Consider the following 15962-nt stretch of genomic DNA (forward strand, 5'->3'; position numbering starts at 1 on the left):
AACTGAACTTTATACGGTGAGATGGCCGTGCAGTGGCTGCGCGTTCCCGTGAATCCGAAACGGGTTCTGTGGACGGTCAGCCGAAGGCGAGCCAACTCAGCGCAGTCCTCTTCAGCACCCTGTGGTGGAAAATAAGAACGGTAAGACACAAGCCAACGCGCACTTGGCGCTAAAAAAGCGTGTCGAGCTGCGGGTAAACCGCCGCTCGTTTTGGCAGTCGGTTAGTGTGGCGGCTGGCGGGGGAGTGGGGAGTGGGGAGTGGGGAGGGGCAGCAGCAGCAGCAGCAGCAGCAGCAACAGCAGCTGCTTCTGCTGCTGCTGCTGCTGCTGCAGCAGGAGACAGCCTGAGACACAAACCCGTCCGCTGCTTTCTTTCTTCCTTAAGTATCGATGTCTTGGCTTTTTGGGACAGTCCCTCATCCCTGCCACCCCTTCACACCCCACTCTTTAATCTGACGGGTTTATGTGTGTTTAAACAATCGAGAGTAAATCAAGCGAGCAACATGGCTGACGATGGCCCTGCACAACCTGCTTGTTCGTTTCCTTGTCACTGGGGATAATGTCTGTATATTTATCATTTTCTCACTCTCATAGATTTGCATTGGTCATATTAGCAACCTTATTTCTCACAGTGGATACAAAAGAAAACACGCAATTTGGGTCATAAAACAGAAGAAACAATTATTTACTGCATTGGCATTATGTTATTGTCTGAGCATAACGTGCTGCTGTACTTTGTTTTTCTTCAATGGATTAAAAACCTCCAATGTTGTTTGCCCATAGTCACCTTTCTAACTAATCAGAAGCAAAAGTCAACAAGAAGTGTGATCTTGCAGGTAAACCCGTCCAGAGGCTTTCCTACTAGTACGCCGGTAAAAAGAAAAACAAAAAAAAAAGGTTAGCATATAAAGTATCTATGCAGTAGAGTAGAGATGTCACAATTTGTTGATTAATCAACAACTCATCCATCATCAAATGAATCAACAACTCTACTGATAATCAATTAATTGTTGGGAGAAGTGGTTCTCAAATTTTTGACACACCTAACCGCCACCTAAAAAACGTCTAAAAAGTACCACTATCAGGACCGACATTAAAATACAGTAGTGTAATTGGCCAAAGTGTTCCTAAAAAAAATGTAATATTATAGTCAGCCACTGTACCAAGATACAGTTTGAACATTAACACGGTGTTTTAATTGTGGGAAACAAAATTCTTACATGCAAATGTCCATCCAGGGGTCGCAACTAGGGTCGCGGGCGTGCTGGAGCCTATCCCAGCTGTCATCGGGCAGGAGGCGGGGCAACCCTAAACTGGTTGCCAGCCAATCACAGGGCACATACAAACAAACAACCATTCGCACTCACAGTCATGCCTACGGGCAATTTAGAGTCTCCAATGAATGCATGTTTTTGGGATGTGGGAGGAAACCGGAGTGCCCGGAGAAAACCCACGCAGGCACGGGGAGAACATGCAAACTCCACACAGGCGGGGCCGGGGATCGAACCCGGGTCCTCAGAACTGCGAGGCTGACGCTCTAACCAGTCGTCCACCGTGCCACCTAAATGCAAATGTATTATACTAGAAGGTTAAGGACAACAGAACTGTACTCAGTGATTCTTTTGCATATCGCTAGAGCGAGCCTGTGTACCACTAGTGGTACACGCACCACATTTTGAGAATCACTGGTTTAGAGCCATTGTTTATTTTAAAACATACATGCAAATCAGTCGCCGCCTTTCGGCGAAATTTGCCATTTTGAACTCAAAATAGGCCATTTACGTGAATCGTTTAGATCCAATGAGTTTTTCCTAGGGGGGTGGGGGGGTCGCTGTCGTCATAGGCTGTTTCGTAGTCCTTGAACGCTGACAGCTAGCGGTAACGGTACTTTTACTCCGTTACAATGATCTAAATGTCGCTCGCTACTTTTATTGATCAATTATTGCTTATTCGTCAACTATTTCGTGCGCGAGACTACGACTTCCGCAATGGGCGCTGTTTGCGGCAGTCTAATTTAAGTGCTAGTGACGTTTAAGTAGTTCATCAAGCAAACAACAAAAGAAGGTCACATGACCTCACACAACGTCTTCTCTTGGGCTTCTCGGGCATAGGCTAGGATAAGCCTGGCCCGCCGATCCTCGTGCCTATGTGGCAGCCATTTTGGGAAGGTCGTCGTTACCATGAAGGCAACGGTGCGCTCCTCTTGTGTACATTTAGACAAACAAAAACAACAGCTTTCATGTATTGTAGTATTTGTCTAGCACTGTCTGCTCAAACGTGAATATTTCAGCTCACTTATAACGTGAGAAAACACCGTGCAGTAAATTGCGAATGTTTTTTTATTTTTATTTGTTTGTGCTATTTACTCAGAACTCGAGTAATTATTTCACTGTGTACTTTTTACTCTTACTCGAGCAATTTTTTGGAGGACTGCTTTTTACTTGAGTCACATTATTGTCAAGTAATTGTCAGTACTCTTACTTGAGTACAATGTTTGGCTACTCTACCCACCTCTGGAGCGGACATCCTCTATTACTACTCTCACGTTTAAGCAACATTTTTGTGCTGCAGGTCGTGGCCCTGGTTGCGGTCCCACCGGAACCGCGAAGCACACGTAACATCGGCTACAAGAGCTGATGCGCTAGTACATCTTGTATTAATTAGGAAACACGCCTACAATTAGCTAATTAGTTTACAGATGTTAATGCTAAATGTATTAAGCGACAGAGCAATGTTAGGGATTATGTCACAACACAGAATGAACTAAAATTCAGAAATGGCCAATAAAAACAGAAAAATATTGTACTTAATATTTTCCTGGACGATGCATTTGGAATTAGCCTTTGAGGTTGGTAGTAGTGAAAAACGAAACGAAACAATAAGACACTGATTTTAGTCAATTATCTTTCCAGAATGAGTGTGCTTAAAGAGGAGGATGCTATTCATGTGGCACAGCTTGAAGCAGGCATCAGGCGCAGGTGGAGATGGGCCTAGCTCAAGTTGGAGGCCAGAACAAAAAAGCAAAGAAATGAGGCAAAGTGAATCCATCCATCCATTTTCTGTCGCGCTTCTCCTCACCAGGGTCGCGGGCGTGCTGGAGCCTATCCCAGCTGTCATCGGGCAGGAGGCGGAGTACACCCTGAACTGGTTGCCAGCCAATCGCAGGGCACATATAAACAAACAGCCATTCGCACTCACATTCACACCTACGGGCAATTTAGAGTTGTCAATGAACCTACCCTGAGGGCCCATGATGACGTCATTGCTTAATAAGTCAAATGAAAATCATTTTTGCAAAAAGATGTTTGTCATACGACTTTGCCTGTTTCACTCTCATGTTACAGGGTCCGACGTTAAGCGTTTTTGAGAGGTGCCTATACCTCAGAACTGTGAGGCAGATGCTCTAACCAGTCGTCCACCGTGCCTCTATAAATAAATACCAGTACATAAAAATAATGCACAATATGCAATATTTTTTTTATATATATATGTAAGCGGTACAGAAAATGGATGGATGGATGGATATAGTGTATATATAAAGGCAGCCTTCCCCAAACGTTTTAGCGCCTCTGACTGTTTTCATGTTAAGCCATTTTTGGTTATTTACTCCATAGAGATAAATAACTACGTTTTTACGATATCTATGATTCACACACGCCCACAGGCCGACCGTATGTCGTATTGTGCCACAAGTCTGCCAAGTGTTACGACAGTGCCGTAAAGTGTCAGGGTGATTATGATTGGCCCGCGTTGTCTTACTATTTTGATGAATAAAGTCCTTGTTAGCGCACAGTTGTTTTCCGCACATTATTGAAGAAAATAATCAGGCCAAGAAGCTTGTGTTGCTGCCTTTGTGCCTCGCCGCCATTCTGTTGTCCCGCTGCCGCTCGTATGACTCTGTTAAGGATAGCGACGTTAGCTTGGTTAGCTTCAGCTATCGACTTGAAGTTCATTTGTGCTTGTTTGTCCAGTCAGGTGCGTGCCGGTCGCGGTTTTTCCTTGTGTCGTCACAACATCCTGTTTCGGACGGGATGTTTCGGAGACTAACCCTAAACCTGAATACTCGTTAGTGTATTGTGTAGCATTGTGAACTGCGGGCCACTAATGCCATTTGGAACTCTTTTGAGATAAAGGGCTAAATAAATAAACAATACTTGACTAGCAGGTATTGCAGCGGATCCTCCGAAGTCAAACACAATCTGCTCTGTGTTGCTACTGGTTGCCGCTTACGTTCTAATTTCAAAACAATTTGACCCACAGGAACGAAAGGAACTTGTTCGAATCTACAGTAGGCTCTCACTGTCATGATCATAAAAGACAAACTTACACTGACAGTGGTGTAAGTAACTTTTTGATATTCCTTACTTTCATACTGGTGTAAAAAGAAATTAACCACTGTACATAAAAGAACAAAAAAGCTGGTTATCCCCAAAGATGATGGAGAGGGAACAGGAAGGTTTTTAACAGAGTGATACTGTCACCTTGTGGCGCTTTATAGACAATGCTGTAATCAGACATGGACTTGCTGGATGCTTTGAGTAGTACATATTGTACTATAATATGGATTAACATTAGTATCTGCTTGGTCAAAGTAATTAGGGAATATAATTAAAATACCTAATTTTATTGCTCATATTGTACTGAGCAGCCTATGATTTTCCTGGACTTGTTTCTTGTTTCACTTTGTCATTTTGCGTGGCATTCACATTCGTGCACTTATTCCCTCATGAGTGAAATGTTTTGTGGCAGTATGCCCTCAACTGAATATTTATTGACCCAATTTGTGATCAGTTCGTTTTGGAGTGTGGTACTTTGGCTAAAGAAAAAACCCATTCAGTGTTGGTGCAAATACATTCATCATCATTATTAAAGCTTTATTTTGTGCTCCTCTTACTACTCTTACAGTGCCCTTAATCCAGCAGTGTGTTACTAATAGCAATAATTTACAGGACTGATGGAATCGTCTAACCCGACTTGTTGAGATTTTTTTTCCAACTATATAAATCTTGTCATTGTTCAGAGGTCTACATTAATTTATTATTGTAAGAATTGGTGTCAGAATTCAGATTTCAGTAAACATATTTTCACATAGGCGGCACGGTAGCCGACTAGTTAGCGCGTCCGCCTCACAGTTCTGAGGACCTGGGTTAAAATCCAGCCTCACCTGTGTGGAGTCTGCATGTTCTCCCCATGCCTGGGTGGGTTTGCTCTGGGTACTCCGGTTTCCTCCCACATCCCAAAAACATGTACGTTAGGTTAAGTGAAGACTCTAAATTGTCCGTAGGTATGAATGTGAGTGTGAATGGTTGTTTGTCCATCAGTGCTCTGCGATTGCCTGGTAAATTCAGGGTGTAGCCTGTCTCCTGCCCGCAGTTAGCTGGGTTAGGCTCCAGCATACCCTCGACGCGAGTGAGGGTAAGGGGTGTAGAAAATGTATGGATGTATATTTTCACATATAAATTAAAAAAAAAAATCGGACAACTTGATTATATCCAGAATGGTTTGGTGGTGAACAGAGTGAAAGATTTTCTTTTGGGGGGGGGGTTTCAATGCTGCACAGGATGGCATTGAGCCATTTCTGTCTAGAACAACTCTGCCCCACGACGACAGATGACAAATCATGCGTTGCCCTGGGCAACGAGAGAAATCACCACCAGCTGCGGCCAAACATTGTAAATGTCTCCTTTGTTTCTAGAAGGTTGGTTGCCTCTTCAGGTAACCCAGCTGGGATCAGCATTTGTCAGTCTAAAATGTCTGCTTATGGCAGGTTCCTGCTTCACCGCAGCTACTGCTGTTGTGGTCACGTGCCACGCTGCAACGCCTGTGGTCACGAGTCAAGACTCTTAAGGTCATTTTGACACCATGTCACTTATTAGTTCCAAGTTGGATCCTGTTTTTGTTTTCCTGTCCCAATTTCCATCTCCCTTGACAGAAGAGTGACTTGGAGTAAGTAATAGTTGTTTGTGGTGACGGCTTAGTCCCCCAGCTTGCCAAAAAAGCACTGGGAGGTTCTAATAACAACTTTATATGAACTCATGCTTCCTTCCATCATGTGACATTTGCCCCTTGAATGGCTTTACTAATCCTCTACAGCTGCAGGGGGACACCTGAGAAGGAGGCATATTTTTATTCTGCTAGATTTGTTTGTCATGGCCCAGGTCTTCTGTCCACAAAATTCTGTGCATGTGTCATGCCATTAACCACTTTTAGCATGCTTTTAAGTTAGATGAGTTACGTAAGATCCTGCTTGTAGATAAATAATACACAGGGGACTCCCTCTCTGGCTCAAGTCTCATGTTCCAGACATGAAAACTTTATTGAGCAGACTCACCTGTCTAGAACAGTTATTTTCACCACTTTTGCCACTCATCCTTGTGAAGTTTCATAGCAGGGAACAACGTACTGTCTGATACATTTATTGCAGAATTTCCAAGGATTTGCTGTCCATTGATTTCCTATACGGCGGCACGGTGACTGAATGGTTAGCATATCTGCCTCACAGTTATGAGGACTCGGGTTCAAATCCAACCTCGCCTGTGTGGAGTTTGCATGTTCTCCCCGTGCCTGCGTGGGTTTTCCTCCCACATTCCAAAAACATGCATGGTAGGTTCATTGATGACTCTAAATTGCCCGGTGGTGTAAATGTGAGTGCAAATGGTCATTTGTCTGTATGAGCCATGCGATTGGCTGGCGACCAGTTCAGGGTGGACCCTGCCTCTCGCCCATAGTTAGCTGAGATATGCGCCACCACACCCGTGACCCTAGTGAGCATAAGCGGTATGGAAAATGGATGGTTTCCAATACAGTGATGTTTTGAGATACCCGATTTCCATGTTTCTTGCGATACGAACTATCATTTGGCTGACAATGAATGAATGAATTAATTTTGCTTTGACTAGAGATACAAGCGCTGTATGGTGGCAGTGAACTCAACTCGTTTCACAATAAGCAGCTCTTTGGCAAATAGTGAGCAACCCTTCACAAAAGAGGCTTTGAGCTGTTTAATGCCACTCCCATTTGAAATTTACTGTCAAACTAAACATCAAACTAGGAGAATTATACATTGTGTATTAAAACAAGACCATAGCTTAGTCTTTAGAATGCTAGCTTAATGCTAATGCTAACACATAATGGGAGACAAATATAACCATTTAAGCAACTGATATTTGATCACAAACTGTGGCAACACTTACACACTCAACATAACATTAATCACAGTCATACATTCTTTATCCGCTGCAAGGAGCTGAGAGGAGCTGTGACATCTACTGTATACCGTACAGATGTCCATGTGTACCGTACAGGTGGTGGAGGGGTTTGTGTGACCCGATGATTCTAGGAGTTAAATGGTTAATGGTGAATTGACTGCACTTATATAGCGCTTTATCTACACTATCACAGTGCCCAAAGCGCTTTAAAAAGCCTCACATTTACCCACTCACACACACATTCATACACCAGTAGGCGCTGCCAGGCCCACTGGGAGCAAATTAGGGTTCAGTTTATTGCCCAAGGACACTTGGACATGCGAACAGTCGCAGCCGGGATTCCAACCAACTACCCTTCAGTCACCGGACGACCCGCTATACCTACTGAGCCACAGCCGCCAAGTTGTCAGGGGCTTAACGTCCCAGGTAAGGTCACCCATGGCAAACAGGTCCTAGGTGAGGGACCAGACAAAGCACGGTTCAAATGACCCCTTATGATGATGAAAATAAATGGACCTAGGTTTTCCTTGCCTGGAAACGGGTCATCGAGGCCCCCCTCTGGAGCCAGGCCAGGTGGTGGGGCTGAACCCATGAGTTATGTAAGATCCTGCTTGTAGATAAATAATACACGGGGCCCGGCCGAGCACGGCCCAAAGAGGCACCGAAGGTCCCCCTTTCCATGAGCTCACCACCTGTAGGAGGTGCCAAAAGGATCAGGTGCGTAGTGAGCTGAGTGGCAACCGAAGGGAACCTTGACGTTCCAATCCTTGGCTACAGAAGCTGGCTCTAGGGATGTGGAATGTCATCTCTCTGGCAGGGAAAGAGCCCGAGCTGGTATGCGAGGTTGAGAAGTTCCGACTAGATATACTGTGTCTTTGTGTCTGTCATCAGCTCTTACGTTGGTTTGAAGATTAAAATAAATGGTAAAAACCATCAGTGCAAACCACCGTTTATCTTGTTAGCTGCCTCAATGTTGGCATAGACATATTTTATTGTTTCGCTCACCTAATTGACTTGACTGAAATTCCGCGTGTCAATGCTCAACGTAATAAACAAATGGATAACTTTAAGAAAAACTTTCCACCTTTTGCGTCACTGATGGTGTAGCGGTACACTCGCCTGACTTTGGTGCGGGCAGCGTGGATTCAGTTCCCACTCAGTGACGGTGTGAATGTGGGTGCGAATGGTTGTGCGTGTCTATATGTGCCCTGCGACTGACTGGCGACCAGTTCAGGGTGTAGTCCGCCTTTCGCCCGAAGTCTGCTGGGATAGGCTCCAGCGCCCCGGGACCCTAACCAGGATAAGCGGTGTTGAAAATGGATGGATGGGGGGAAAAAATGGATGAAATTCCGCGTGGCATAGGCTGAGGCTCGGAACGGGAGGGAACGCGTCAGACTTCTACACATTGTGAAAGCTTCCTTTGCACAATATAATCTTCATCCAGGTGTTGCACTGAGGTGACTGATCCATCCATGCATCCATTTTCTGTACCGCTTATCCTCACAAGGGTCGCGGGCGTGCTGTAGCCTATCCCAGCTACCGGAATGTTAGTCCCGGTTCCAATCGGTTCTCGATTCTCGATGCCCAATCCTACCGATAAGGCATAAGGTTAGTGTTTGTGATACTGTGAGACGGTTATGTGAATTTTGTCCCAATTCATTGTAATGTAAAGTTGCTACGGTGAGGTTTTTTTTTCTGTCATCGGTTCTTACATTGAAGACTAAAATAAACGCTAAAAACCATCAGTCCAAAATTGCAACCAACCGTTTACCTTGTTAGCTGTCTGAATGTTGTCATGGACATATTTAATGATTTCACTCACTCACCCAACTGACTGAGAGTTGACTTCACTGAAGGTCCGCATGGTGTGGGCTGAGGCTCGGAGCGCGTCACACGCTACACATTGTGAAAGCCTCCTTTATACAACGTAACCTTATTCCAAGTGTTGCTCTGAGGCGACTGGTCATTAATTTGAACAAAGTTTAGACAGACTTTTGTTTGCCGCCGCTGCCGTTTTGGGCACAAGCATGTCTTAGTGCGCATTCTTCTTCGTTGGTTTTCGCCTTCTTTGTTGTTTTTCGCCAGTTCTTCTTCGGGCTCGGCGGACTGGGCATCGTAACTGGGAACGGGAATTTTACATTTTTTAACAATTCCGGGAGAACCGGAACATTAGTCCCGGTTCTAATCGGTTCCCGATTCTCGATGTCCAACCCTACTTGTTATATGTTATTATATCCACAAACTGGAGCGGTCTACCTGCCATCTACTCTCCTCCTCTTAGGGCAGTGCTTCTGTTTTCTGTTATGACCGCCCCCAGGAAGAAGAAAAAAAATTGCGACCCCCCCCCCACCCGCAGCCTCCGGGAGTACAACTCTATACAACATTGTATATAAAGGATAATCTAATCTAATCCTTATAAACATTGAAGAAAGTACAAAAGAAAGAGATATAGACTGCCATCTACTGCAGTGGATGTGCAATTACACTTTATTCTAGTACAGCAAATCATGTTCCTCAGGGTCTCACACGACCCCCTGTCCCCACTATTTGAGAAGCACTGTTTTATGGTGTGGGAAAAACTGTACAAGCATTACACACAGCACAATTGTAGGTAGGTCTTTACGGCCTGCAATGGCAATTTATTGCAAACGAATGTAACATCAACATATTTTTAAGTTTTAAGTTTATTTAGCTTCAAGTCATTGGCTCTGCTACTTTTTCTTGGCATTTATTTTACTCTTATATTTCTGTTGTTATCAACTTCTGGTTTATGGGCTACCACTGTGTTTTACAGTCGCAGGTTTGGTCTGGATTTATGTGCAGCTGAAGAGGAGCCTGAATCCTGGAACACTACTTAAAATCTACTGACAGAAGACTGTAAGTACTGTACTTTCCCCCCCCCCCCAATTAATAAATAAATACATTTTTTATTTATCATTATGTTTTGTTTTTGGCGGGGGAACCAACCCGGAAAACACTTATTGGTGGTTTATCTCTGCTTGGTCATATTTTTTTTTTTTGTGGTTTAAAAAAATGTTCAATGCAATTATAAAGGCTGTCAATTATCTGCATATTTTTGCTATTCTTAGTCCGCCCCAGTCCCTATCACCCGCGAATAGCAGGGGTCCACTGTATTGTATACACAAACAGGATGCTGGTGGCAGGGCTTGTCGCTGTGTGAATGCATACAGAAATGGTAATATCACTTTTTCTTTGGGTTCTCTGTGAAAGACACAGATAAATGAATCTCTAAACTCTACTGACAGGACTCTGCAGTGAAACATTATAAAGGAATGAACTTGTTGTTCAGAGTAACATTGTAACTTTTTTGTGTGTGAGATAAAGAAACCCTGTTATACACTGCTGTTAAAAGACCCAGTAAAAAGTAGATCTACTGTATATACTGTACGTAGGTAGATTTCTTTTACTGCTTAAATGGCATAATCCTTCCTGTGTGATTGGATTTTTTATACTGTGCAACTATTGATAAAACTGCCTTTCTGTCTTTTCACATCCTAGCTTTATTGTTTACATAGTGATGTGTGATACTACTTATTGTTCCAGAATATGTGCTTGTACATATTTTACTATTATATGATACATCAATCAATAACATCAATAAATGGTGATGCTTGCAAGCTCCAATCACTGAAACGTTTAAAAAAAATATCGTTATTGTGATATTTGCTAAAATTATGAGTATATTATTTTGAGGTTATATCGCCCACCGCTAGCAAGAATGACTGCTGATTAAAACAGTTCCAACGGGCTGGCTTGGTTTTAAGATAACATTTTTGAAACCAATTAGTAGTGATGCACCTAAATTTGGGCTTCTGCAATGTTTTTGGGCGAAAATGACCCAAAAGTGCATTTTCGGTTTCGGATCGAAGGGCTTTTATCACCGCAATAAAATGTCCAAAACAGAGTGTTGATATGATGCAAGCAAAAACTGTGGCCACTCCATGGTCGTGTACACTATTTTATATTGTAAAAAAAAAAAAAAAAAAAACGCCATGTCCACATTGAACAGTTGCTCAACCTCACAGCTTTCCGATGTTTGGGTACTAAGGGAAATGGTTGTTGCACAAGATTATATGACGCCCGAGCTACCTACGAGCTACAGCTTTGCAGGTTTGCTTTGCGTCCGGTGTCAATGTAGCATAAGTCACTAATCATCGCCTCCATGGCAGCAAATAAGCTACACTTCTGACGAAGTGAGGACGAGGAGTAATTCACCGGAGAAAGATGGGGATGTCATGCTAATAGCTAAGATATTGTGACATGAAGTCGCAAAACACCAAAATAAGTGACTGGGTGATACAGTCCACTTGTCACATAGGTTTGGCTGGAACCATGTTATTGCTGAGAGGATCATAAAAAGGGAGTATGATGTCTCCAGCTAGTTCTATTTTAGAGTGACAAGGTACAATGGGGTGTGCTCTTGTTACAGAACACAGACTCCTTGAAGAATTGTAGAATTCTTATTTTGGTGCATCTTTCACCACCAATTACTGTAACTGTGATTCGGAGTGTTATGTTTTTGGAGCCAGATTACTCTTAAGAGGCGTTGGGTATGTTGAACTGGTTGGCAGGCAGCCATGTGTGGGGCATGTGTGCTTTGTTCTAATTTGTCCTGTTCACCAGTAAAGGTTACTAAGATGCAGATGTGCAACAATACACAAAATTCACGGTTCGGTTCGATACTAAAGTGTCACGGTTCAATATTTTTTCGAAACAAAATAGAAAAATGTTCATGTCTTTTGAACTTAGTTAATTGAAATTACCTAACGTAAAAATATTAATAAAAAATAAATATATCTGGTGGAGAAATCCGTAGTGTTCTGCGGTGCCTTCTTAGCAACAGAGTATATTTTATAAATAAATGTTTTCTGATAAAATTACACTCTGTTGAGTGAAATCATTCAAGTATTGCGGGGATTTCAGCTGAGCATCCAAAGCAGTGCACTTTTGTGTAGGTAATCCTGAAGGCCAGGATCCGCTCCAGGTCATTCCTGATGGGTTTTTCTTGTCATCGTCAGACTGTGCCATAGAGTTCAGCATCTTCATTTTAAGTGGCAAGACCATGGATGCTGTCGAAGATGAAGCGTCACACATCATGATTGTCACAGTTTTCAGGGGTTTCATGACTGTGACAAGATTTTCAGCCAGTTTATGGTCATCATGAGATGGACCTAATAGTAGTAGTAATAGTTCCTCATAGTCTTCTTCACAGCGCTGTGTCGCATTGCGGAATACACTGCAGAATACTGTTCAATATCTTTCCATCATATCATCGGAGAAGTTCCACCTAGTTGGAACATCTTGGATTAGTTTGTTTTCAGTAAGCTGCAACACATGCTGTTTTCTCTTCAACACGTTGTTTCCTCCTGTGCTTCTGTGAAAGAAGGTGACTATTTTTCCTCATTTTTGCTAGGAGATGGGAAAACTGCTTCCCTGCCATTCCTTTCTGGGCAGCTAGATGAATTATATGCGCAAGGCATCCCATTTGTGGACCTAGCCTTGACATCATTAACTATATTCCTGGCATTGTTAGTTGTCACAAGAGAAAAGGGTCACATGTCGACACCAGTAAAAGTAGCAATAGCCCGGTTGATTTCTTTTGCCCTCATTGAATCATGTGCCAATGTCTGTCCAAATAAGTTGGATAAAATCTGTAGGACATGTGCTATTTTTTTTTGCCTGGCACTTATTTCCACATTTGGGTGATGTCGGCGTAAATGGGGAGTCATGTTTGTTTTATTTCCACGGATGTACTTAAGGATTGTGTGACACTACCGACATACCGTTGCACTTTTGTCCACGACACATTTTCCATCTGGAACATACGTACTTAACACTAAAACCAAAGTAGTTCCAAACACCATACTTGAAGGATGGTGGTGGATTTTCGATTTCAGAAAGGGGCATGGCACTAGCCATGTTGCAACGGCTAGCTGGCTTTGCATGTAGCTTCCATTTCAGCAGCTTGGGGTGCGTTCAGATATCTCCTCTGGTCCTGCTTGGCTACACTCGGGACCCCACACTCTGAGAGTAGTAGAGTTATTGTGTCAACATGAATTTCTGAACCCAGACTTCCTTGGTCGGAATGAACGCTCGAGACGAGTAGCATAGTGGATATGCGCTCAAGGATAAAGGTGTAACGCAGAGTAGTTTAGCACAGTCAGAGATTGATACAGTAAACATAAAATGTCATTTAGTGCGTACCGAACCCTGACCACTGTATTGAACGATTCGATACAGATACATGTATTGTTGCACCACTGGCTGCACAATAAATCAAATTTGAATCATGATCACAATTTTGGCTGCCACCATCAAACGAGCCCCATCGTTTGCTATTTTCTTCCTTTAAAATGTGGGAACTGCGGCATATGAAATAGCTTCATTTGAAGCAGTGCCTGCAAACTAGTCAGCCAGCCATCAGGGGGCGAACGCATGGTTAAGGCTTCATTCAGCTCTGGCACAGTGCTTCAAAATAAAAGCCTAAAATAGCATTGATGTCCAATGTCATAATATATGAAGCTTTTATTTTGGTGTTGGTCCTCTCAGTATGTTGGCAGAGAGGTGGCCTGTCACAGTGAGAGACTTAAGAATCGTTGTAGCGGCTGCCTTGACTTCAACTTTTTGGCTGGCCTGACCGCAAGGAAAACAATTCCAGGAGTAAATAGAGAGGGAAAGTTAAGTTCAGTTGAGTTCTTTGCATTTTGTGGTCGTGCATGACTGACCAGTGGTTAAGCAGAACAATGAAGATGTACCGTCCTCGACAGATCATCATATTGACGGGGATTTCTAAATGAAGTGCTTGCTGGTTAAAGTTATTGCCTCCTATGCATTAATTTGATTTGCTTCCTTTAAATTGCAAATTCGTGATTGCAGTTTGTAAAAGCACATTTATTCACTTAGCCCTTACTAAAGTTTTTTGGGGTAATTTAAAAAAAAATCATTATCATGTATTCTTAGTTGAAGCTTCAAGTGTTGAATATTGTTTGTTAAAAAGTAGTGCAATAAAATAAAAAATATTCCCAAACATGAGGAATTCTTCTACTTTTCCTTTCGGCATGTCCTGTTAGGGGTCGCCACAGCGTCTCATCCTTTTCCATGTAAGCCTATCTCATGCATCCCCCTGTCTACCACTGCCCTCATGTCTTCCCTCACGACATCCATCAACCTTCTCTTTGGTCTTCCTCGAGCTCTCTTGCCGGGCAGCTCCATCCTCATCATCCTTCTACCAATACACTCACTATCTCTCTCTGGACGTGTCCAAACCATCAAAGTCTGCTCTCTCCAACTTTGTCTCCAAAACATCTAACTTTGGCTGTCCCTCTGATGAGCTCATTCTTAATTTTATCCAACCTGGTCACTCCTAGAAGAAAACCTCTACATCTTCATTTCCGCCACCTCCAACTCTGCTTCCTGTTGTCTCTTCAGTGCCACTGTCTCTAATCCGTACATCATGGCTGGCCTCACCACTGTTTTATATACGTTGCCCTTCATCCTAGCAGAGACTCTTCTGTCACATAACACACCTGACACCTTCCTCCACCCATTCTAACCCTGCTTGGACCGGTTTCTTCACTTCCTTACCACACTCACCATTGGTATGGACTGTTGACCCCAAGTATTTAAAGTCCTCCACACTTGCTATCTCTTCTCCCTGTAGCCTCACTCGTCCCCCTCCGCCCCTCTCATTCATGCACATATATTCTGTTTTACTTCGGCTAATCTTTATTCCTCTCCTTTCCAGTGCATGCGTCCATCTTTCTAACTGTTCCTCCACCTGCTCCCTGTTTTCACTGCTGATCACAATGTCATCTGCTAACATCATGGTCCACGGGGATTCCAGTCTAACCTCGTCAACCTAGCCATCACCACTGCAAACAGGAAGGGGCTTAGTGATCCCTGATGCAATCCCACCTCCACCTTCAAATCCTCTGTCACACCTACAACACACCTCACCACTGTTCTGCTGCCCTTATACATGTCCTGTTTTATTCTGACATACTTCTCTGCCACTCCAGACTTCCGCCTGCAGTACCACAGTTCCTCTCTGGGTACTCTGTCATAGGCTTTCTGTAGCTCTACAAAGACACAATGTCATTCCTTCTGACCTTCTCTGTACTTCACCATCAACACCCTCAAGGCAAATAATGCATCTGCTGTACTCTTTCGAGCCATGAAACCATACTGTTGCTCGCAAATACTCACTTCTGTCCTGAGTCTAGCCTCTACGACTCTTTCCCATAACTTCATTGTGTGGCTCATCAACTTTTTCCTCTATAGTTCCCACAGCTCTGCACATCACCCTTGTTCTTAAAAATGGACACCAGCAAACTTTTCCTCCATTCCTCAGGCATCTTCTCTCCCGCTAGAATTCTGTTGAAAAAGCTGGTCAAAAACTCCACAGCCACGTCTCCTAGATGCTTCCATACTTCCACAGGAAGGTCATCAGAACCAACTGCCTTTCCATTTTTCATCCTTTTTAATGCCTTTCTAACTTCCCCCTTACTAATCATTGCCACTTACTGGTCTACCACACGTGCCTCTTCTACTCTTCCTTCTCTCTCATTTTCCTCATTCATCAACTCCTCAAAGTATTTTTTCCATCTGTCCAGCACACGACTGGCACCAGTCAATGCATTTCCATTTATATCCTTAATCACCCTAACCTACTGCACATCCTTCCCACCTCTATCCCTCTGTCTGGCCAACCTGTAAAGATCATTTTCTCCTTCTT

At 43.4% G+C, this 15962-nt stretch overlaps 1 protein-coding gene across 9 annotated transcripts in view; it reads left to right on the forward strand.

Annotated features, from left to right (window-relative positions):
• The window catches only part of LOC133490069 (spindlin-Z), a 32375-nt gene continuing 16413 nt past the window's right edge, over nucleotides 1-15962 (forward strand). For 4 of the 9 annotated variants that reach the window (XM_061799628.1, XM_061799629.1, XM_061799627.1 and 1 more), the window contains exons 1-2: nucleotides 1-140; nucleotides 10002-10084. The gene's annotated coding sequence lies outside the window, so the exon portion shown is untranslated. Of the gene's footprint in view, nucleotides 141-3563; nucleotides 3975-4019; nucleotides 4339-10001; nucleotides 10085-15962 lie in introns of those variants that run through there. The other 5 variants (XM_061799635.1, XM_061799632.1, XM_061799631.1 and 2 more) reach the window with 4 other exon arrangements.

This window comes from Phyllopteryx taeniolatus, chromosome 15 (assembly GCF_024500385.1).
Source record: "Phyllopteryx taeniolatus isolate TA_2022b chromosome 15, UOR_Ptae_1.2, whole genome shotgun sequence".
Taxonomy (NCBI): domain Eukaryota; kingdom Metazoa; phylum Chordata; class Actinopteri; order Syngnathiformes; family Syngnathidae; genus Phyllopteryx; species Phyllopteryx taeniolatus.